This window comes from Mus caroli, unplaced genomic scaffold (genome assembly GCF_978045245.1).
Source record: "Mus caroli unplaced genomic scaffold, Mus_caroli_1 scaffold_14, whole genome shotgun sequence".
Classification (NCBI taxonomy): domain Eukaryota; kingdom Metazoa; phylum Chordata; class Mammalia; order Rodentia; family Muridae; genus Mus; species Mus caroli.
In genome coordinates, this window is record NW_028227269.1 from 88851767 (window position 1) to 88878090 (window position 26324).

At 39.9% G+C, this 26324-nt stretch overlaps 1 pseudogene; it reads right to left on the reverse strand.

Annotated features, from left to right (window-relative positions):
- Positions 1–3299: 3299 nt before the first annotated feature.
- Positions 3300–4376, reverse strand: LOC110306569 (protein LSM14 homolog A-like; annotated as a pseudogene).
- Positions 4377–26324: the final 21948 nt, after the last annotated feature.

A 26324-nucleotide genomic window follows, 5' to 3' on the forward strand; every position in this document is an offset into this window, starting at 1 on the left:
CCAAGATCACGTAAAGCTAAGGAAAGTAAGGGACTTGAAGGTAATGAACCCCAGGGTAGATATTTCCAAAATGTAAAAATGACTAACAATACTAGGCCATTCCAACCTGGTGATTGGCATAATATGACATCAGATGCCAGGAATCTTTCATTGAGGAAAGACAATGAAAGTTTATGTTTCATGTTCAGTGTAATAGGATGCTGCTGGAAACTTTGAGGAAGGATAACTACAGTTCACTGGATAGTAAGTGAAGCAGACATGATGAGAATTGATGCTAGAATCAGGCCGAGACCTCAAATTATATCAACATTCAAGATCACCGGTGCCTTGGCTTTTTTCCTGACACAGTGGAAATGAAAAGAAAGTACTCCGCTTGGGATGTAGCTTAGAGAGGCATACGGGAATGATGGGTATGAAGGATGGCTCCATCTGAAACCACAGTTTGTTTCTTATGCCACCTCCGTACTTTGACCTTCATGAATCTTCCATGCAAATAGTAATTAGCACTATAGGACTGTGCTGTGTTAGTATGAATACCCTAGATTGTAATAGTTTTTCCTTGTGATTTAAAAAAGAAATTTAAATGTTTTCATGATTCCTCTAAAATCTTTGGGACCTTAAATACTCAAGAAAGAGGTTGATCCTGGCTCTGTTGTCAAAATAAAAGATTAGAAGTTTTACTAGATACAAATGAAAATGATAAATCCCAAAATGCAATAGATATTCCACTATTACTATATTTTTATATCTTATGTAATCCCTGCACATCTGAATTTGCATCCGTTTATTTATATTGCTTCTTAAATTCCTTACTTACGTAGCCCAATCATTCTTCAATGTCAAAACAAACAAAAACCCCAGCTCCTTCATTACACATCTTTCTTAAGTCTTCAACTTCTGTTGATCCTTCTCTGTCTCGAAAGTTCATACTAGTATCTGTCTCACAATGCTAATTAGATGTTTTTCACTTATGTTAATGTATACACTTCTCTTCTTTGATGTTCATTGATGTTACAACATGGCTCTATCTCTTTCTGTGCCTAGACAAGTGTCTTACTTAGAGTGAAGCCCCAATTAATATTTATTGACCTTAATATCCAAGAAAACAATCTGTCAGCCAATTATTCTCACCAAAGTCTATAAAGGCAAGATGGGTCCTCAGTATTCTTGCCTAGACTGTGCTGTGTGATCACTGTGAGGCTATCTCTTAAGAAGAAAAATGCTAAGAGGAATGCCAACTGCAACTCCCTACTTCATGAAAGATGCTGCCAGGACTCTAAATAACAACTTCATGGAGAATTCATCCAGTACCATCTGGAGCACAGACAGAGGCTTGTACCTCCCTGACTCCCAGAGCCAAAAGTCTAGAGCCTTGGCTGAACGGAGACTTTAGTTAATGATGACTGCAATTAAAATAGTTGAAAAGGATGGCTTTCAATGTCACATAGAAAGGAAATTAGATCATATATATATATTATATATATATATATATAATATATATATATATATATATATATATATCATGTTTACCTTACTCATTTAAATCACACTCAATTGAAAATTTATTAGAAGGCACTGTGCATAAAACCCTTGAAAATACAAGTAGACGAGAAAGTCCCATACTTTCTCAATGGGACTGTTCTATAGGACAGCAAAGGGGTAGAAGAAAAAGAAAATATAAAGATGACTGTGTCTCCAATAAGAAAAAAAAAGACATCTTTACGTCCTTCATAGATGGTGTCTGCCATTTTGGATGAATTATTCTATACTCTTGAACTTTAGCAAGTCCCTGAGGGATATATCTCTGACAGGATTGCTGGATAGTTTCACTACTTAGTAAACATAGAAATTCCTATATTATCCAATAGATTTTAATTACTAAATTTTTAATTAAATTCATGTGTTGCATTTTAATTTGCAAGTTATTGTTTTGAAGAAGGAAAGTTAATATTCACAATAAATTAATAAATAACTATAATTGAAATCATTAATTCAGAAACTCATCACATGTATTTATTATGGGCCACCTAAGAGCAATTAATTTTGGTTATGTTCACTGTTAGTTCTTAAGGGGTGGCTATGTTTCCCCTCTGAGAACATTTAGCAGTGTCTGCAGATTTTCTTGGCTGCCTATTAAACTGCCTGTACTTCCTGAGCAATGACACTTTCTCCTGGAAGATCTTACTTGGCACCTTTCTTAACCAACATTATTCTCTTTGTACTCATGAACTCATAGCAGCAGTGATTGGCTGCAGAGAACCTGGGCAAGATCAAACCTATCAACCTCCTATCATATGGAGGGGAGAGGAGCTTACCAGACCACATTCCTGACTGAGAAACACTAATTGGGCTCAGGGAGTTATAAACAACAATAACAAAACCATGAAGTTGGAGGGGGACTCAGGGAGGTAATTTTGAAAGAAGTTGTTGGGAGAGAGTGGGGAGGGGATACAATCAAAATATATTATATACATGTATGAAATTCCCAAAGAATAGATAAATACTCTATTTAAAAATAATCAAGACTTATCTGGAAAACATAAAGGAAGAAATTATGATATTGTAGACCAGAAGGACTTTAATAAAAAGAGTGGTATTGTGGATTAAAAAACGTGTGGCAGGAATCTCTGGCCCTACTCACTAGATGACCAGAGGTATGAAGAAAGGGATTGTCAAAGGAAGTATCTTAGTTGGTGTTCTATTGCTGTGAGACACCATAACCTGTTCTGCAAGAACAGGTATGTTTGCTGACTAAAATGTTTATTCTTTTAAAAAATTAGTTGCTCTTTATGCAACTACATAAAGTTCACAATGTTTCTTTGGCAATGGGATATAATGGAATTTTACAATTATATAAAAATGTTACCTTTGCCTAAGAAACAGTATCTACCTGTGTGTACAGTAGTTGACTGACAAAATTAATCTACCATCCAGGACCCTGATTGTCAAAATATGCTACCTCATATTCTAGTATCTCCAAAAAACAAAGAAAAAGATACTGATACACACATGTATGCACACGCGCGCACACACACACACACACACAAATATACACACAAAAAACTTTCTGTGGCTCAAACACAGTATCACAACCTATCGGCAGGCAACTTGAAATAATTGCCAAAGAATTAATTAGCGATAAGGAAACTCCTTTCAGTGATGAGGAAATACTTAGCAGTTCCATTTAGCTTGCTTTAGTTCAACACTAGGCAAGGAATCACAACCATCTGCTACACAACATACACTTATGCTTTCTGAAGAAGAACTTGGTTTTGCTGTTGAACCCAAACTGCTCTTCCTCATAGCGTTCCCTGGATGTTTTGCATGTGCATTCCAGAGTCTCCTTTACCATGTACAGGTATCTCTTGTTTCTCAAGTTTATCTTCTTTAATTTAAGTTTATTATGAAGTTCTCTGTCGATTTCCTCCTTGTTAGATTGTGCATTTGCACTTTCAAAGTCAAAAATATTTCTCAAATTTCATTGGACCATCTCGATGGATACCAAATCTTTCCTGCTACCTCCATGAACTCCCTCACCCTCACCCTCACCCCTAGACCTATCTTGGAGCAGAAGGAATCCCTGGAACTAGTTGACTCTTGGTATGATTTCTGAGTTGCCTGTTTTCTGGTCTGGCCTTGGGACTTGGTGTGCTTCAGCTTCCCTGTGCTCTTGGTTGGCTACTGCTTTCTGGCAGGTAGGGGGCAAAGACCTGGAAGGCTGGAAAAGAGCCCCCCCCCCCCCAAAGGTGCTGGAGCAGGTAAGTGGGCCGAGATGGTCCTTGGTCCTTCAACCATGGTCCTGCTTGTACCATGGTTGAAATTTTGTTCAAAGAGTCTGAGGGATTAATCGATCTTAGGCTAGCTGTGGTTTTACGGATCTTGTGTCCTGTGTGAAGGCAGAACCAAATGCATTGCTCTGGAATAAGGTACCACTATTTGATGCTTCTGTTTCCAAAGGATGTCAAGGAGCTCCCAGCAACACCAACAGCACCAAACTGAGGCTCAACAGATGTACTTGGGCTGAACTGACTTGTATGCTGGCATCCTGCTGAAAGGTTCGTAGGAACTCACTGACTGGAATGAAGATGAACCTAGTCAAGACTGAACAATAGCTGGGCAAAGAACATCGGGATTTCGGTGGCTCATAGACAGAAGTCTTTGATATCAGTCTCCTGGAACATAATATATTCAAAGACTTCATCTGGAGGCAGTTTGGGATAATCTGTTGGTCTATCTGTTCTATTGAAGAATCGAACTTTGGAGAAGGCTACCATGGAGTTCTCGTTGTCAGTGGTATAGAAGATGCCCTCATAGCAGACCTCCACCTAGGAGATGAGGCTGATCTTACTGTCAATGTAAGGGGTGTTCCTCCTCATGGCACCACCTTTGCCAGCCCCCTGCATTCAGGCAGATCCCTTGCTGAGCCTGCTGCTCCACAGACCCACCAGCTCAATCTATCTGTGCCACACAGCAGCCACCGGAGAACCAATGTGGCAGAGGCTGATTATACTCTGCTACCCTCCCAAGACCTCCAGCTCCCGGTCCTTTTTTTTTTTTTTTTTTAACATCTTGATGGACTTTTGTTTATATATTGTGGCTTCAAGTTTTGTGTTTTTATGGGATACCTGGGTCTGTGAACATGTGAGTCTCTGCATTCATGTGTGTTTCTCTTCCTTTTCCTTTAGCTCTTCTGTTTTTTTGTCCTGTTCTGATTTGTTTGGTTATGTTTTATCTTACCTTATTATTTTATTTTATTTTTAGATGCATGTTTGTTTCCTAACACGAAACAGACATGGTTTGGATCCAGAAGAGCAGGGAGAGAGGTGGGAAAGATCTATGAGGAGCTGGGGGGGTGGGAAAGCCATAGTAGAACTATATTTCATTAAAAAACTATTTTTAATAAAATTAAAATAGCAAAAGGTAGATAAGTAACCTTTATACTTTATAAATCTGTACATGGGCCTCTATTTCTATTTCTTGAATCAGCAAAGTAGAACAGGAATAACCTGGCCCATCCTCCCCCTACTGGTAACAGATGGGTTGGCTAGCATCTGCACTGGGATTTACCTGTTTCACCTCCCTGGCCCAGTGCTGGGGTTCTAGACAGATGCCATCCTGCCTTGCTCTTATGTGGATGCCAGGGATTCAGACTCAGGACCTCCTGTTTGCATCCAAGCACTATACTCACAGAACCATCTCTATGGTCTTTTAAATATGGTTATTTCTCTTATTTTTCAATTCTGTAGGTTTTTTCCATGATATATAGCTATCAGCAGCTTCCTTCCTCCCTTTTCAAAGCCCACTCTAACGTGAAATGGTAAAGCAGCATTATAGGTAGTAGTAACCTCTGTAATGATGGACTAGGCATCATAATGCTTTCTTCAAACCTTTTATGACATTACTTTGAAAGAAGGAATATTGACTGTACAGTCGGCTTTCTGTTTTTTGGGGGGAGAAAAGAGCAAATGATCAGTAGTTGGTCCTTCTTTTGCCCCAAAATTTGGCATCCAAGGCAAACCTCTGATGAAGTGCATTTGCATTTGAATTATATCCACCCCCAGAGCCAATCCCAGGTCTCTTCCAAAAGCTTTTATGTGCGTTGTGAGTTCTTGTTCAGCTTGTTCCAATAGTGGGCTTCAATTCAGATAAATGACTTCCAGTTTAACAGAGTGGGTGTACGGCCTGCCAAGAGCAAGCGGAGCCATCGCCTTATGAATATGAAGCCTTCATAAAACAGAAAGCTTCAGTAGTTCATTCCTCAGAGGAGATGCTGACAGCGTGAGATCCCTACAATAATGCTGCGGAGATGGCCTATCCTGTGCCTGTGTGAAAATGCATCTATTCATTGTCCTCAAGGTACCATTTTCTTCTAGATGATTGTGGACAATTTAGAATCAAGCAGAAAGATGTTTTAAAACATAACACTAATGTGTTAGAGTTGGGTTTTCAAAAAAAAAGTTTTATAATATTGAGTTAAGTGGTAGGTGTAGTGTTTGTAAAGGATACAGCACATAGCACACACACACATACACACACACACACACACACACACGAGTCCAGTGGTGACTGATCTCTTCAAGCAATGCTGGAAAACATAATTTATTACTCTCTTTGCAGTCATACCTCATTGAGTCAATGCAGGAGTGCTTTGAAAATTGATCTTTTCCTTAGCTCTGCTGAATTTGTGGGTAACCAGACACATCAAAATAACCATGATTTGCTTTCAAGTCAAGCAAAAGTGACAATATCCTCTCCCTGTGGTATTAGTCAATGTCTATGTTCTTCCCAAAACACCACTGGACAATGTTGTTCTGTTTGGCGAGATGCAATGATGTGTTCCACAAATGATGTGCTCTGCCAGGGAAACCACTGTGAGCACGGACTTCTTCATTCTCAGTGCACAACTGAAGCCACTGCCTGAACTCATCACTCCTCTCAACAGCATGCGATCTAGTACATTTCCACAGAAAACCCAACCATAATGCCTCATCTTTTCTGGGCACTGTGGGGTCTATCATATTGTGGCGAGCTGAGTAGCATGGGATCCTGTGTAGAATCATAAATACCCAATGTGGAGACCGAGATGGCCTTACTCACATAACTGCCTCATTCTTTCCACAGCAGTTTGAGCTCTGCCCTTCAACACAGTGACATTTGAAACAAATGAGGTGTATTTCAAAGACCTTAGGTCAGGAATGAAAGCCAGGGACTCCTGACTCTAGTCACTCCCTGCACTATTAACACATAGTTCAAGGGTTTCTGATATGCAAAGGGATAAGCAGACTGTGAAAGAGACCTTTTCCTTTATATAAAATTTGAACCAGCCTTATAAATTTAACTGTATTACCCTCATTTTACAAGTTTAAAAACTGAACCTCAGAGAACTCAGCAAGTACTCACAGCTGACAAAAGCAAGACAGGATGAAGGTTTTTTTTGGTTTTTTTTATATATTTTGTCTGTATCAAGAAAGTATTTAAGCAACTGAGGTATAGCTCTATCCAGAAACTGTTTGCCTTAGTACTAGTCCCAGACCCCACATACAAAAAGCCAGGAGTGGTAGGATATTGGTAATCTCAGGACTGTATAGCAGTTCAAACAGGAAGATCCCTTAGGCTTAAGGTTAATGAGAGTGGTAGTCATTATCACAGCTAACATGACATATTCTATGACAAACACTGAGAGACCTTGTTTAAAGTAGTTGGGAGAGGGAAGGAGAGAGGGAGAGGGAGGGGGAGGGGGAGGGGGAGGGGGAGGGGGAGGGGAGGGGGAGGGGGAGGGGGAGGGGGAGGGGGAGGGGGAGAGAGATGAAGTTGTCCCCTGGCCTCCACACGAGCATACCTGATCACACACATGCACTTTTCTGTGTTTTATAAATCATAAACTAATTTAGAAATTGTACCATTTCTGATCTTTTCAAGCACCATTTTCCTCAGATTAGCAAAGCAAAGATTTTACTGGCATGCTGAATTTTATAATCAGTACCCTTTGTATTTTTAGGCATGTCTAAAAATGAGCTTGTTCAGAAATACAGCCTGAGTTCAAGTCATCAGCAAATATACTATACATATAGTATACACACAAGATGGTTTAGAAACAGGGGGCCTGGCCCAATGGCTGGGATGACACCAAATAAAGACCCATATCAAAGGATGGAAACACCCAAATTTAAAAAGGTAGCATAAGTCTGCGGCGGGGGCATCCTCTTGGAGACAGTGGGGTGGGGAGGAGGTATGGGATGTAGAACAGTGGGAAGGCGGACTAAAAGGGGAATAAAATCTGGAGTGTGACCCAAAAGCTCAGAATACCCAAGATACAATTCACAGACCACATGAAGCTCAAGAAGAACGAAGACCAAAGTATGGGTGCTTCAGTCCTTCTTAGAAGGTGTAACAAAATACTCACAGGAGAAAATATGGAAACAAAGTATGTAGCAGAGACTAAAGGAAAGGCCATTAAGAGACTGCCCCACCTGGGGATCCATCCCATCTACAGTCACCAAAAGCAGACACTGTAGTGGATGCCAAGAAGTGCATGCTGTCAGGAGCCTGATAGAGCTGTCTCCTGAGAGGCTCTGCCAGAGCCTGACAAATACAGAGGTGGATACTCGCAGCCAACCATTGGACTGAGCATGGGGTGCTCAATGGAGGAGTCAGAGAAAGGACTGAAGGAGCTGAAGGGGTTTGCAACCCTATAGGAAGAACAACAATATCAGTCAACAAGAGCTTCCAGAGTCTAAGCCACCAACCAAGAAGTACACATGGAGGGACCCACAGTTCCAGCCGTGTATATTTAGCAGGGGATGGACTTGTCAGTCATCAATGGCAGAAGAGGCCCTTGGTCCCTTGAGGGCTCAATGCCCAGTATAGGGGAATTCGAGGGCAGGGAGTCAGATGTGGATGGGTAGGTGGATGAGGGCACACTCTCATGGAAGCAGGAGGAGGGAGGAGGGAGGATGGGCTAGGGGACTTCTTGGGGGGGGGAGTGACTGAGATAGGGGATAACATTTGAAATGTAAATATATAAAATATCCATTAATAATAACAACAACAACAATAAGAAGAAGATAGCTAAAGTCTCAGACATCTTAAAGGACCCTCAGAATATCTTAGTTTCTATGGTTTGATTACTCATAATGAATTCCACACAATTCGGAAGAAGTTAGTTTTATCCATGTATTCTTGTCTCTTCTAACCCTCTTTTACAGCTTCCTTCATAAATTAATTTAACTAAGATGTGATAAATTTTGGTGATGTATCACATACACAATATATGCACTAAAATAAATTCTGGAATAAGGCGTCTTTAGAACAAAATATACATCTCTAAGGGGATGGGATATAGCTCAGTTGCCTAGCATGGGCCAGTACCAACCACCAGTACCCATCCCCATCCCCCCCACACACACTATGATCATTGTGCAAAACTACCCTGTAATCCTAGCAACCAGGCCACAGAGGCAGGGGGATCTGTAGCTTAAAGATAGACTAAATTATAGTGAGTTTGAGGCGAACCTGGGCTACATAAGATCCTGCCTCAAAAAAAAAAAGAAATCTCTAGTATAAAGTATTTAGGTAGTACACTGGTAAATAGGGATGAGAGCTCTTTGGGACTCCATATAGCTCCTCCCATTCAGACAAAGCAGTAGCAGACAGATGGACAATTTTCTACATTTTCTTTTTCCAGAGACTGTCTTAAGATAGTTCTTGGTGTACAGAAAGTTACTAGCCACCATGTCTGCATCTCATCTTCAACATTTGTTTTCTGAATTCTCAAAGTCCCTGTGCATCTTCCCATCACTGGTTCCCCACTCCTTACAAAGGATCTAAGCCTTTCTCATCTTCTTATGCTTCACATTTTATGCTATGTGCCAACTCTCCATCAATCCATGCTACAAGATACTACTTAAGAAGCAGATTTAAAGCTATACTGTGGTGGCACAAGTCTTTAATCCCAGTACTCAGGAGGCAGAGGGAAGTAGAAGTCTGAGTTTGAGGCCAGTCTGGTCTAAAGAGAGAGAGAGAGAGATTTCCAGGACAGTCTGGGCTACACGGAGAAACCCTGTCTTGAAAAAAGAAATGTATGTGGGGGGAGAAACAGATTTATCATATTGCTCTTTCACTTAAGAACATTGTTCTGTAGGTGATACCAAAATTCAAACTCCTTGTGAGCATAGACTGTGTAACATCTAACCTGATCTAGTTTTCTATTTCCGGTAAACATTGTTTTCTAAAAGGATAGTGTGATTGTTTATATATGCTTGGCCCAGGGAATGGCACTATTTGGAGGTGTGGCCTTGTTGAAGTAGGTGTGTCAATGTGGGTGTGGGCTATAAGACTCTAGTCCTAGTTGCCTGGAAGCCAGTATTCTGCTAGCAGCCTTCAGATGAAGATGTAGAACTCTCAGCTCCTCCTGCACCATGCCCGCCTGGATGCTGCCATGTTCCCACTATGATAATAATGGACTGAAGCTCTGAACCTATAAGCCAGCCCCAAGTAAATGTTGTGCTTATGAGAGTTGCTGACCAAGCCACCTCAGTCAGTCAACAGGGTCTCCGGGGCAGGAGTAAGGATTGAAAACAAAAAAGACAATTAGATAAACATTATAACATGACTCCAGCCAGTGCTAAGGCTGAAGCAGCTTTAATTTTTCCCAGCCAGCTTTTAAACCATTCTAGATACTAGCAGAGAATAGGGTCAGTTCTTTGATCAAAGACAAAGTGATTAAACAAGGCAATAAACAAAGAGATCACACCAGGTAGTAATCAAATAAAGCAATAAACAAAGGTGTCTTGGGGTGGGGGTGGGGGCTTATCAGGATTACCAAGACAAAAGAGAAGTCACACATCCCTTAGATCCTTGCATTAGCCCAAATGCAAATACTCTTATCTGATCCTACTTCCTCCTCCAGAGCCCAGTGACAAGTACTTGACAAATTGCTATAAGCAGCGAATTTCTATAAATGCACCAAAAGCTCTCCACAAGTTGCCTTGGTCATGGTATCTGTTCACAGCAGTAAAACCCTAACTAAGACTCATAGAAACATCTCTTCCTTGACTAAATAGGCCATAAAATTCCTGTCTATAAATTATTTTAATGGAATCAAACTTAACTTTCAATCATAACTGATACTCTGCATTTAATCTTGAAATTGATTTGTCATATTCAACTTAAAAATTAATACAGTATGGGAGTGTTTCTGGTATCATGGTTTCATGGTTTTCTCTACTTGGTCTCAACTTCCACAGGGTAATGATTCTAAATCTCAGGATGGTTCAACACAGAGTATTTATAGCAGAGTAAGCACTCAGGTATTGCATGGGGTTATGTGGGGCCATGCTGACATGTGCAGCTGAAGTCCCTACTATGTGTTGTCTTGTCTGACAGATGGCAAGTGGTCCATCTACCATTTTTGCATTGATTCCTACAAATGTCATCTATGTTTAACATGAATGCAATCTCACTCTTTCCCACTCTACTCAGGTAACAAGAATAAAGATTGGGCACTGTGGTTCTCTGGATGGCATACTGGCCTTTAATACTTCTGATTATTAGATACAGAAGATACAAAACACCTCCAATTTCCTTGAAGACCTAGAAAAAATATTGAGGGAGATCTATGTGCATCACCATGTAAACAAGGACTTGAGGATATATTATGTGTAAGCTTGTCAAATCCTTCTTTGGGGGCATATTTCCTTACTAGAAAAATAGTGTCATAAATAAGCATATTTTATTAGTGACAGAAGAATGTACAAATGCCAAAGTCCCATTGGACAATAACTACATTCCTGTTCTTTATTTTTTATTTTTAATATTTTTATTACATATTTTCCTCAATTACATTTCCAATGCTATCCGAAAAGTCCCCCATAGCGCCCCCCACTTCCCTACCCACCCATTCCCATTCTTTTGGCCCTGGCATTCCCCTATATTGGGGCATATAAAGTTTGCAAGTCCAATGGGCCTCTCTTTCCAGTGATGGCCGACTAGGCCATCTTTCGATACATATGCAGCTAGAGACAAGAGCTCCGGGGTACTGGTTAGTACATCATGTTGTTCCAACAATAGGGTTGCAGATCCCTTTAGCTCCTTGGGTACTTTCTCTAGCTTCTCCATTGGGAGCCCTGTGATACATCCAATAGCTGACTGTGAGCATCCACTCCTGTGTTTGCTAGGCCCCGGCATCGTCTCACAAGAGACAGCTATATTTGGGTCCTTTCAGCAAAATCTTGCTAGTGTATGCAATGATGTCAGCGTTTAGAAGCTGATTATGGGATGGATCCCTGGATACGGCAGTCTCTAAATGGTCCATCCTTTCATCACAGCTACGAACTTTGTCTCTGTAACTCCTTCCCTGGGTGTTTTGTTCCCAATTCTAAGAAGGGGCACAGTGTCCACACTTTGGTCTTCATTCTTCTTGAGTTTCATGTGTTTAGCAAATTGTATCTTATATCTTGGGTATCCTAAGTTTTGGGCTAATATCCACTTATCAGTGAATACATATTGTGTGAGTTCTTTTGTGATTGTGTTACCTCACTCAAGATGATGCCCTCCAGGTCCATCCATTTGGCTAGGAATTTCATAAATTCATTCTTTTTAATAGCTAAGTAGTACTCCATTGTGTAAATGTACCATAATTTCTGTATCCATTCCTCTGTTGAGGGGCATCTGGGTTCTTTCCAGCTTCTGGCTATTATAAATAGGGCTGCTATGAACATAGTGGAGCATGTGTCCTTTTTACCGGTTGGGACATCTTCTGGATATATGCCCAGGAGAGGTATTGCTGGATCCTCCTCCAGTCCTACATTCCTGTTCTACAGTTTGGTTTGAAATGTCTCTGCTAATACCCAATGAAGATCTAGTCAATAATTTAGTCTACCTAAACTGGCAAGGAAAATCTAAAATATGATGGTGTTATCTGGGACCTAATGTCCTATGGAATTTTTAGACAAATCTACTTTGTTTTATACTTACGATGCCATTCAGGGTTCAGTGACACATTATCTTGTTTTTCTATTAAAAGAAGTAGCTGCCTATTTCCTCATTTAGAGAGGAAAGGTTTTTTTTTGTTTGTTTTTGTTTTGGGGATATTGATACTTCTGTTTTGTTATGTGATTCTGTCTATTTAACATGAATGCCAAGATGGTGATTTGTGAGCAGCAGAGATAACAAGGGAGAAGGAGGTCGTCATTAGTAGAACTTACAGAATGGTCTCAGCAAATATCAACAAGTAAAAATTGAAAATTTTAGAAGTATATTTTATTTTGATTTCAATCCACAACTATGAAAGATAGTCCAAATAATTTAACTTAGTGGCAATTGTTAAAAATATAGACGGTCATGGCTTTAAAATAAGACCCCATAAGTGTGTGTGTGTGTGTGTGTGTGTGTGTGTGTGTGTGTGTGTGTGTGATTTCAGGCTACCAGCAGTAATATGAAAACAATTTTATTTATAACACAATTGCATGGTAAGGCACTTGAATGAGTCAGAGCATAACCCAGAGAAGGGGTCTTTTTTGTGCCTTTGGCCATGCAAAAAAAGCTGCATGATGAGACAGACCAACACTAAAAGCTAGAAGACATAATGAGAAATGGGTAAACCCAGCCAACTGAACACATTCAATGAACAGGTTGCCCCTGGTCGGTCTTGAGCAATAGTACAGGGCTATGTTAATCACCAGTTATTATCTTTTACATGGATTTGGCCAAGAGTCAGAGCTATGGCTCCAAGCACACATGAGCTAAGCACAGCGCTGTGATATACACAGCTGAGATTAACCTATACAGTTCATTTCTCCCAAGTCTCTGCCAAACTTTCCTAATTACACGTGCCTCCTCATTGAACTTCCTACTGCCTCGTTTATTACATTCCTATGCAAAACCAGTAGACCTGTCACAATTGAATGAATCCTATTTGAATACTGTTGAGTTGCATATTTAACATGGAGTCTTGCTGGTATTTTAGCTTGTTTCTTCCTATGATCTGTGTGGGTCTTCCCATCTCTGCTCTTCCTTATTTTGGAATAATCATATACTTGACGGTGATATAAAGAATTATGAAAGAGTGGAGGCATTCAAAATCTTCTCTGCTATGCATTCTTCATTGTTATTTAGTAAGTATAAAATATGGCCAGAACCAGTAACACATGGCAACCAGCACACTGACTGTCACATACAGAGACATAAGATTCTGCCACTAAGCACAAATGAGCTTTGAGGAACACAATGACACTTTGGGAAAGTGTCTAGGATAACTGAAAACTTCCTTCTTTAAAAATTCATCTTCTGGATCAATTAAAGTTTTAATCGTACTGTTTGTGTACACACATACACATGTGAGTGTTGTATATGGACACTCATTCACTGAACCATCTGATATAAAGGTATGGTACTATCATCCTGGCCTCTCTCACATGTTCTAAGATTTATTTCAGCAAAGAAAACCATTTCAGGAACTAATTTTGAGCAAGTGTTCCATCTAAGTCAAGATCCACATCTCTTCATAGCCATTCTACCACCACAAACCAAGAAACAACAAAGAAGTTAGCAGGTAGTTACCCATCTAAATGCTTTCTCTGCAGGTTATCAGGAGTGTCCCTACACTGCTACTACTTTCTTTCTAGTCACTAATCAAGAAGCATATTGTCAAGAGGCTATTTGGAGGGAACAACTGTCTCTTTTTGACTTTTATTAATAATAATCTTAAAATACCCTGTGTTTAGGAAATACATGTGGGGAAATATGACGATGAATCTGAAGTAACACATTACTCTTTAACACTAGATTTTATAGTCCCCAAGAATGAGCCTGCTGGGCCTGTGGTGCTATGTGTCATTTTCTACCAATAGGTATATCAAGGAAAGTAGATGCTGGAAATAAACTAAATTAAGCTCACTAAAAAGAGGACATGGTACAGACCTCTGAAGGCCCTGTACATGCCTCCTCAGTTTCTGGGAATTCATATGAGCTTTGATTGTATAGATTTAAAGGAACTTGGGATTCTCTATTCCCTCTGGCTCTTATACTCTTTCTGCCTCCTTGTCTAATGGGTTCCTTGAGCCCTGAAGGGAAGGATGTAATGGAGACATCCCATTTAAGGCTGAGTATTCCAATGTCTCTCACTTCTTGCATAATGTCTGTCTGTGGGTCTCTATTTGTTTCCATTTGCTGCAGATCAAAGCTTCTTTAATGATAGCTAAGGAAGACATTGATCTATAAGTATAGCAGAATATCTTTTTCCTACTTTTTTTTTTTTAAAGACTAGTAGTATTTGGTTTTCCCCTAGGTATCTGAGCTATCTGGTTTTGGATCACTCAAGCACTGTTGGGTCTGGGCTCCAATTTGTGAAGTTCGCCTTAAGTCAAATAAAATATTGGTAGGTTAGTTCCACAAGCTTTTTACTAACATTGCCCTAGCATATCAGATAGGCAGAATACGATTGTAGATTGAAGGAATTGTGGATGGCTTGGTGGATCTGTCTGCCCAGGAATGGCACTACCCACAGTGAACTATGGCCTCTCACATCAATCATCAGTCAAGAAAATACCCCACAGGTTTGCCTTTAGGCCAGGCTGGTAGGGACCTTTTCTCAATTGAGGTTTCCTTTTCTCAGATGAGTCTATCTTGTCGAGTTGACACAGAAGGCATACTGACACAGAACAGTAGGCCTTCCCACTTGGATGAACATAATCAAGATAATTTCCCCTCATCCATGCCCAGAGGTCCATCTTCCAGGAATTCTAAATTCTGTCAAGTTGACAATTGGCAATAGCCCTCAAACACAGGAATTGGAATACTTGTAAGTTAAGTAGAACTTGAGTTCCACTGGAAATCCAGAACTAAAACTACTTAAATTGTTCTTATTTTTAAGGGGTGACAAAGGGATGGTTGTCTATGACAGTGAGGACAGTGATGATCATGATCAGGAATTATCTACTTAGAAAAAATAAAATTTTTGTATGATTTCCTACCTGTAATGGTTAGCTTTGTCCATGTTATGACCTAGAATCACCTAGGAAGCCAGTCTCAATGAAAGATTGTCTATACAGGCACGGCTATACAGAATTATCATAGTTAATTGGTGTTATGGGAAACTAGCCTATTGTGGGCAGCATTATTGCCTAGGGAGAAGACTTTGAACTCTATCAATGTAATAAAAGCAAGCTGAGAACAAGCAACAAGCAAGCAAGTAAGCAATTGAATATATATGCATTCATTTCACTCTGGTCTATTACAAGTGATATGGCCATGTGACCAAGTTCTTGCCACTGTGGCTTCCCTGCTGTGATGAACTATAACCTGGGATACACCTAAAATGCCCTCAAGTTGTTTTTGGACGTGATATTTCAACATGAGGTGGAACTAATATGAAACCCAAGAAAGATAATAAGAAACTGGAGGATGTGATCATGGAATGTAAGTCCTGATTATATGGTCAGCTTGACTATCATATGAATGACTTATGACTAGATGACTTTCTTCACCATTAAGAAGGTTGTAAGTTTGAGCTCAGTGTACCATTGTGGGCAAGTCCTATTGAGAGTCTTTGCTATGAGTTGTAAATTACTGCCTTTTCCCTGAACATTCACATGGTGGTAAGGAAAAGTTCATGTCTCTTGCTCTTCATAGCACAGCTTTATCCTTATGATTTCATCTAAACCCAATTTCCTTCTAATGACCATAACCTCTAAATGCTACCACATTTGGGCTTCACTATGCATATTATGTAGAGACACACATCTAACTCATAACAGCATCCTATCTGACCCTATCTGAAATGACCCCTGTATGAGTTGAGAGAGTGTACAAGCAGACTCCTGAAAAAAAATAAAAAGAAGAGCACACCACACAAATGATTCAAGTAAAAAACTATAATATGAGTGTGTGCTTTGATGACCAAATGTGGGCCAAAGGATAAAAAACAAAGAAACATGCAAAAGAGCTTCCCACAGAGCTACTTCATATATCCATGCCCCAGCTGCCCATCTGGTTTTCACTCTTTATTCAAAAGTGAGGTGAGATGCATGAGTTAAAATGGCTCTGCTTGACCAACTGGATAGACTTTTTGTTTTTTACTTCAAGCATGGGCCTTTCCTTCTTCTGAGAACCACATCCATATTCGTTAGTTGATGCCACTAAAGGCTCTTCCCATCTTCCACCTTGATCTTAGTCTTATGAAGCAGGCCAATTCTATAAAAGCATCATATCTCCTGACACAGGCCTAAGTTATTCACCATGAAAAACCAATGCCAAGGTTTGGAGCAAAACTATTGACATTTCTGTGGGGAAGGTAGAATTTGCTCTCACTGGTATTGTTGGACTTGTTAGACAATAAAGCTGAGAGCCACAGTTAGTTGTCTATCTTTATACCATATGAGCTTGGCTGAGGAGCAAACATACACAGACTAAAAGAATGCCCAGATTTAAGAGAAACATATTTTAGACAAGCGAGTGGAAGGTGTAGATCAGTCTATCCCAGCCAGTCCTCCAAGACTTATCAGTTATACAGACAAATGAACTACTTTCCCCTATAAGTAGTTGAAATCAGTTTCCTATTATTGGAGATATGAAAATCTTGTGCTCTTTAGTTCCCTGGAGATGTAGATATCTTTTCTTCTCACTTACAAACTTGCTCCTAAGAGTCAATAGGAAACTTTGGACCAGTAACCAATAAACCAGGATTCTTATCTTAACCCTGCTCTTCCCAATCTGTAAGCTGGTGAACTAACTTCTAGACACTTTAACCTCATCCACTAAAGAAGTTGAGGCAAATAAAACCAACTAGTGGATATCTTCAAAGGTTGGTGAGTGATGATAGAAAGATGGAGCATTGCATGAGAGAGCATGTAACAGATTGCAAAATTCTTCTGCCATTGCAAATCAAAAAAAAAAAAAGTATTGAAAATCAATACTTCAGCCATTAGAGCAAGCATTGCAATGTATGAACAGACCATCCAAGTGGTCAATAGCCATGAATGGTCAGAACATGACCATGTTTAATTATTTTTCCTGGACTTGATTAATGATTTACTGATCATAACCGTCTTTCAGGTCACACAACCTCTGAAAGTTGTTGTACTTCTCTGGAATTCTGCCCAAAGTTTTTGTTGCCTTTTACTCCCCTTTGAATGCAATACTTGGGCATAAAGAGTAGCAGCAGCTGTAAACGGTTCCCAGGGCACAGTGAGCATCATCTGCCTTATTAGTTTCCCTTCCACCTGTGAGTCTCTGGCCAACATTACAGATCGATTTGATGAGCATCCCCACAAAGCTGCATCATACTAATTCCTCCCAGTGTCTATCCGTCTCTTTATTTAGAAGCAGTTTAAGAACGCTGGAAGAAAAAACAAAAAACAAAAAAACTTCTTCTATAGATGTCTCTTGACATCTTCAATTTTTTTTGGAGGTGTTCATGTATTTCAATGGTCTGTGTCACTTGAACACCTTAAGTCATAATTACATAGCCTTGAAATAAATAGGAGGGAAAGGAAGAACAAGGAGCCTCCATGGGTTGGTTGCTTTTCATGTAGAGTCCATATCTTCTTTTGATCCCTCAATCCTTCCCTCCACTCTTCCACAAGACTTCCTGAGCTCTGTCTAATATTTGGCTGTGGGTCTCTGCATCTGTTTAGGTCAGGTTTTTGGTGGAGCCTCTCTGGGGACAGTTATCCTAGGCTCCTATCTACATGCATAACAGTATCATTTATAGTGTCAGGGATTTGTTCTTGTCTATGGTATAGATCTCAAGTTGGGCCAGTCATTGCCTGGCCATTCCCTCTGTCTCTGTTCTATGTTGTCCCTGTACATCTTATAGTCAGGATAGGTTTGGGGTGGAAGGTTTGGTGGATGGGTTACTGTCCTTAAACCTCCTATGGGAGTCCTGCCTGGCTACCGGAGATGGCTACTTCAGGCTCCATATTCTCCACTGCTAGGAGTCTCCTCCCACACCTGCCCCTCTCTCCATGTGGATGTCCCCAACCCCCACCACACCTGACCTCTAAACTCCCTGGGGCCTCCAGTCTCTTGAGGGTTAGGTGCATCATTTCTGAATGAACACAGACCATCAAGTCCTCTTAATGTATGTGTGTTTGGGGTCTCATATCAGCTGGTGTATGCTGTCTCTTTGGTGTTCAAGTGTTTGAGAGATATCTGGGGGGAAGGGAGGGGTCCAGATTAATTGAGACTGCTGGTCCTCCTACAGGATCGCCCGTCTCAGCTTCTTTCAGTCTCCCCTAATTCAACAACAGAGTTCAGCTGCTTCTGTCCATTAGTTGGGTGTAAACATCTGCATATGACTCTTTCAGCTGCTTGCTGGGTCTTTCAGAGGGCAGTCATGATAGATCCCTTTTTGTAAGTGCCCCATAGCCTCAGTAATAGTGTCAGGGCTTGGGACCTCCCCTTGAGCTGGATTCTACTTTGGGCCTGTCGCTGGACCTGCTTTTCCTCAGGCTTCTCTCCATTTCCATCTTTGTAATTCTTTCAGACAGGAACAATTACGGGTCAGAGATGTGATTGTGGGATGGCAACCTCCTCTTTCACTTGATGCCCTCTCTTTCTGCTGGAGATGGGCTCTAAAATTTTCCTCTCCCTACATTCAGGCATTTCATCTAAGGTCCTTCCCTTTAAGTCCTGTGAGTCTCTCACTTCCCAGGTCTCTGGTGCATTCTGGGGGGTTTTCACCAACCTCCTATTTCCTGAGGTTGCCTGTTAACATTCTTTTTGCTAGCCTTTGGGGCTTCATTCTTTTTCTCTCACCCAATACCAGATCAGGTTTCCCTCTCCCACCCCCAATCTTCCCTACCCCACCCACTTTCTCTCCCAGGTCCCTCCCTCTCTCCCCAGTTGTGAATGCTCTCCTCTCCCTCCCAAGTGGGACTGAGGCATCCTCACTTGGACACTTCATCTTGTTGACCTTCTTGAGTTCTGTGAATATTCTATAATTTTTTGCTAATATCCACTTATTAATGATTATATACTATGCATGTCCTTTTGGGTCTGAGTTACCTCACTCAGGATGATATTTTCTAGTTCCATCCATTTGCCTGCAAAACTCAGGATGTCCTCGATCTTAATAGCTGAGTAGTATTCCATTGTGTAAAGGAACAACATTTTCTGTATCCATTCTTCTATGGTGGGATATCTACGTTGTCTCCAGCTTCTGACTATCACAAATGAGGCCACTATGAACATAGTGGAGCATGTGTCCCTGTGGCATGGTGGGATATCTTTTGGGTATATTCCAAAGAGTGGCATAGCTGGGTCTTCAGGGAGATCTATTTCCAATTTTCTGAGGAACTTCCAGACTGATTTCCAAAGTGGTTGTACCAGTTTGCAATCCTACCAGCAATGGAGGAGTGTTTCTCTTTCTCCACATCCTCTCCAACATGTGTTGACACCTGAGGTTTTGATCTTAGCCGTTCTGATTGGTGTAAGGTGGAATCTCAGGGAGCTTTTGATTTGCATTTCTCTGATCACTAAGGACTTTGAACATTTTTAGGTGTTTCTCAGCCATTTGAGATTCCTCTGTTGTGAATATTATAAATAGCTGAGAGCCACTGCTTTTTGAACAGCAAGAATTTGGGATAACAGACATTCCAGGAGCAATGAAGAAGAAGTAAGAAATGAGGCCAGGCACAGAACTGTGTAAAGGATGGGGCACCATCATACTTGATACTGATTACAAAAGATTCCTAGAGGGCATTTGGTAACAGCAAAAATAAATTTTTGTGCTTATGGGCCTTGGAACCATTAGAGCATTTATCTTGGTCTTCTTCATTTAGTTCAAACCACATTCAAGTCCTCTGCCAAACTCTACCCTGTGAGTTATCCAAAAAGGAGAAGAGATTTTTCTTATTCAGAATTTATAAACAATACGTTCATTCTGGGTTCAAAAGGAACATAGTCCCCTGACTTAGGGTCTCAGTCAGCCTCTTCCATGTACACAAGTCAGAATTTGTTATAGATAGTAATCATGAAGTCACATGCTTTCAGAACTAACTGCATTTCTGAAAATAGATGAGACAATCAATGAATCATTTGTATACATGACTTTCTTCCCAACCCATTAGCACATGGAAGCCTTATGAAATGTGACTAGGCATTCACAATACAGTTCTGTCCACATCTGTACCAGCACTGGCAAGCTTATTGAATCTCTCTAGAATTCCAGTTTGGAAGACTTTTGGTTTGCTTTTTCTTTAGTTTTCAATCTTAAGTTTGCAATACGAAGGAAAGAAGCATGACTTGGAAAATAAGCCACTGGATGATCTAGCACTGCCTTTAATGTCTATTCGCAAACCAACAACAAAATTTGTGACAGTCAAGCCAAAGTTATCACTTAAATCAGGGTAAAGTAACTCAGTGAACTACTAAAAGAATCATTCTAAACTAACTGAATTGCTTTTAAAAAATAAATGTAGATGAGAAATTTCACCCATAACAGGATTAAAAACCTAGATAATATTATCTACCTGAAAAATAAAGTTTGAAATATTAAAAATCATATATGCAAACTGTAAGAGCTTGCAAGGAGCAGAGCCAAAGTAAAAGGTAGCAAATGTTTCATTAAAATAAGCCTTTGGCTATGGATTTCAAAGTGTTTGATGAGATAGAAAAGAAAAGAAAAAAAAAAGAAAAGAAAAGAAAGAAGGAAGGAAGAAAGAAAAAGAAAGGAAGAAAGGAAGAAAGAAAGGAAGGAAGGAAGGAAGGAAGGAAGGAAGGAAGGAAGGAAGAAAGAAAGAAAGAAAGAAAGAAAGAAAGAAAGAAAGAAAGAAAGAAAGAAAGAAAGACTTTTCAGATTGCTTATGTTGTTTTTAAGATCTGGTTCTCAAATAAGGCCTTCCTGTCATTCTAACACTTTGGAGGAAGAGGAAGTAGGATCAGGAGTTCAAGGACAGCCTCAATTCCACAGCAAGTCTGAGAACAGCCTGAGCAACAGGAATCCCTGCCTTTAATAAATCACTAAAAAAAGGAAAGGAGAAGAAAAAAAAAATAGTTCCCTAAAAAAGTTGGCTTATTACTCTCTTTGCTGAAAGCTCATATCCTAAATTAGCAAATAATTATAGTAATAATGATAATGATGATAATAACAGCTGTCCTCATATTCCCAAGATGAAAAGAACATCTGATTCGAGCCTGGTAAAAGCAACAGGGAGGGTTGGACTCTCAGCCCACTTCTGCCACAGGTGGTAGAAGCCCTTTGGCTGCCACTTTATTAGTGATTTGGGACAAAAAGCTGTTCTCATGATAGTGGGCAGTATCCTTCTAGAGACACCTAGATGGAAATGAACTTCTTAGATAACTGCTCTAGATGCTGGTGAGCTAGAAGATTCTGGGCTTCAAAGGGGACTTCAGGCCCGTGTAACACAGTATAGAGCAGTGGTTCTCAACCTTCCTGATGCTGTGATCCTTTAATACAGTTCTTCATGTTGTGGTGACCCTGACCACAAAATTATTTTGTTGCTAATTCCTAACTGTATTGCACCTGTTAATATCTATCTTTTTCCAGTGGTTTTAGGCAATTCCTGTGAAACTGTCCTTTAACTCCCAAAAGGGTCTGGAACTCACAAGTTGTGAATCACTGATCTGTAGAATTATTTGAACCTCCCATTTTCTTCTCTACTACAAGATGGGAAGCTAGTAGTGAATTCCACACAGGCCCACTCAACTCCTCAAGACCACATCAGTTTTGTGAACGTGGACACAGCAGAAGCTGGAATCTCATGCACTCATAGGAAGCCCGCTCTGTTGATCCTTTAATCACTCCATACAGAAAGAGTGGAATTATACGAATCTTGTCAATACTTAATCTTCTAATGCAGACACTGTCCTTTCCCATTAGAGCTGGGCTGCCAGTCTGAGGAAACTGAGGGTGACATTTGTAGAAGTGTGTGTGTGGGTGCATGTGCACGCATGTGTGAGCACCCATTCATTTGAATGGTTATAGAATAACATGTTATATAACATACAGGACTCATGCAGGAGAATAGGTCCCTTATTGCCATGAGGCAAGCAGCAGCTGCTAGGGCTAGGGCTTATGTAAGTTTCTGTTCTCAGCCCTGGACCTCAGTGCCCAATTTCCAGCCAGGATCCAAGGGGTCAGAGTGCCAGGTGAATGAAATCCTGCCTTTGTTTGACTGCCCCAGAGCCTCTCTCACTCTGGGACGTTCCGTGCAACAGAAACCCAGACACACTTATTATACAGAAACTCAGGAGGAGAAGAGGAAGCAGGCTTTTGGTGCCAAAGGCAGTGGCAGGAACTGAATAGGCAGAGAGCGCTTTCCAGGCCAAGGCAGCAGAGTGTCCCAGTGTCTCAGAGATTCCACAGTCTTGGAGGATGGGAGAATGTACCCTATGAAAGCAGTCTATCAACCTACAACCAAGATAGTCTTGTTCTGAAATACTATTATATAGAACGGACTTTTAAGGGCCATAAAAAGCATATTTTCCTGGAGTTTCTGAATTGTATGTTAGCCGAATGGAAAGCTTAGAGGTTCAGACTCAACACATACAGAATATATGCTACCGTACTGATGTCATTGATCTACCAAATTAATAATAAAAGAACCACAGTAAAACTATTAAGTGGTGTCATATAAACCACATAATTACTTCATTATAAAGTTAGTAGAAAATAAACAATGAAGGAAAATATACAATAACACTAACATTCTAATTATTATCACAGGCAAAAATGTTTTAAGTTTTAAGTCAAATTCAGGCTCTATACAATAGAATTATTCATTCTCAGTTCCAGTTCCCATGAACATGACTAAAACCAAAATGTAGGTTGGGAATTCCATACTAGATACTTGCAAGCATTCAAATGTAAATATGAGGAAAGGGACAGAGAAATCCTGAATCCTGCCAATAAGAAACATGCATTTGTTAAAACCTCACTTTATGTCTGCCACTGGGTTATTATTACTATTTCACAGTAAATAATTCATGTTTCACTACTTTCCCTAACACTCAGTACTTCCCTACCCTTTCTCTAAAGTACCCCCTTTATGGCAGAGCAGCTGCTTTTCCTCCATGTGACAAAGGTCCACGTAGGCTTAACTCATACAGGATGGCTTTCTCTTCTCCATTATCGTCCAGGCAGCTGCTGAGATTGGCAGCTTGCCCAACTTGGAGATATTTTTTTTTAATTCTTATAAAACCATCCTGAAGTTTCAAAAGATAATAATTCATGATTCCTATAAAGTGACCAATATGACAAATTTGTATGTGCAAGATTGCCCGTTTCAGCCACTCTTCATGTATTAAAACGTGCAGAGTTGTTTGTGTTTGCTCCAAGTCTACAGAATCACAGGCTGCGAGGGTGTTTGAATGTGAGATGTGACTGAATAATAGGTCTCAACAGTCCAGCAGTCATCCAGCAAAACTCCACAGATGTGCACAAGAGGGGCCTGTGCTGGTTAACAAGCATTTTCTGACTATCTACTCAACATGTAAGATTAAGTGCTGAGATAAATAAAAATAAGGGATGTATCAAAGTGCGTCATCCTGAAAGGCTTTCATCTAAACTCAGAATCCATATCCATCCAATGGCATGGGAACATTTCCAAAGAAACATGGGAAATTAGTATATTTCACCCTGGAGTAGGGGAAGCTTTTAGAGAATATGCAACAGAGGAGCTGGCATGACTGGGCAGGGTCCATCACAAGTCTCTTGGAGGGAAAGAAGAAGTTTGGGTCTGGCTTGTTTCATTTGGAAGCCATATGCTTCAATCTGCACAGTATTTCTGCATTTCAAAGGTTTAATTTTTTTTTTAAATCTGCCAGTTTGAAAATAAAACTTTCAAAAACACTGTTGGAAACTAGGCTCTACACAAACGCCTGGAGACTAAGCTTAAGTGAATTAGTACTAGTGGCAGGAGACTGACATTCCCCCTGTACAGTGCCAGAGTGACTCTCTAGAAGCCTGTCTTAACCAAGAGTAGGGTGACACCATGACAGGATCTGAAGGCACTAAGTCACTCTCCTTCAAGGTCACTCTCCGTCAAGATCTGGGATAACTGAAGTATGAGATCCCAAGTTAAGGATTAAGGATTCAGATTTTTATTTCATTTTGTCTATATATCTGTTTAGTTGACTGGTTGGCTATCTACCTATATAACATCTGTCTGTCTGTACATCTGTCTGTCTGTCTATCATTATCTATGTATCTATCATCCATATATAATACATAATCTATTATTTATCATCTGTCTATTATTATTATCATCTATTGGCCTGTCTATACCTATCTATCATCTATCTATCTATCTATCTATCTATCTATCTATCTATCTATCTTCTAACTATCATTTATCATCTACGTATTTGTCATCTCTCTATATATGCATATTATCTATGTTATTTATCTATCATATAACTAACTAATATCATTTATTTGTCTGTCTGTCTCTATTATCATTCTATCATCTATAAATTATCTAACTTCATAGCTACCATTTATCTGTCTGTATGCCTGTATCTACCTACCTACCTACCTATTTATTCACCCATCTATCTGTTGTCTATGTATCTATCTGTTTATCTCTCTACCTATTTACCTACCCATCCAGTATTGAGCCTTTGGAGAGATGTGTCTACTGCTCTGTCATTCATTCTACCTCTGTGAGTGGAATAGTCTCTGATCAGCAATATCAGGAGCATTGTTTGGTAGGCTTCCTATCTAGCCTTGCTGGAGCAGTATGCAGAGGACCTCTGACTTTTTACAAAACGAGATACTTTTTTTTTTTTTTTTTGCAAAGTAAGTGCTATTCCCAGAACTCTGAGGGGAGAAAACACTTGGAGACTGAGAATTCCCGGGGCCCAGAGAGATAAGACTGGCTACAAGAGCACCGAGTAGAAGCCAGGGAGACATACTGTTCAAAGAAGCCTCCTGCCTGGTGTTGAGAAGGGCTCTAGCAATGGCAAAGTGAGGAGCCCAGAGTTGTGCAACTTTAGAAGACTCCTGCAATGGATATTCTCTACATATTTTTTGTTATTTTTTAAATACATTCTAAAATATTATACTCTGATAAACATGTTCATATTAAACACATTTAAGTTGCAACTTGACTATGTACTCATTCACTCAAAAGAATATTCCAGAAAATGAGTAAGTAGAACAATTATTATTATATGAGTATTCTAGAATTTGTTCTACTTTAACATTTTTTTCTACTTAGTTAACAGTTTGGTTAAAATTAAATTTGAAATTTATTAATGTTGTGTAAGATATAGCTGTTAAATTCGTTTAAAATAGATATTCTATTTTATAGAAAAGTATTACTTCTATCTATTAAAATTCTGTTCATGGAAAATGAACTTGATTTTAAGAATCCAGCTATATTCAGGGCTGAGGAGATGGCTTGGTGGTTAAAGCATTTGTCCACAAGTGAAAGTACTAGGGCTCGAACCACAAACCCAGCATGAAATCCAGGTGTGTTTGGCCAATAATGGCAGTAAGCAGATGACAAATACACGGGCTCCCTACAGCAAGCTAGCTACCCACATTAGTCATGTCAGTGAGCCCCAAGTTCAACTGATAGACCCTGCCTCAATGAGTGATGTCAAAAGCCAAAGAGGAAGACCCCTTCCATATGCATACACACCCATGCATACTCACACACATATACTTGTAGACTCACATACACTTACACACATCATATACACATGAGAAAAAGTATAGTAACCTCGAAAAACATTTCTCTGTCACTTCTAAAAAGTATACTTTTAAACATCAGTAGCTCTTGGATTCAAAGAAAGAAGGACAAACATCCAAGAGGCAATTTGCATTCTCCTCTCCTTAAACTTCCAAGATATCACACACA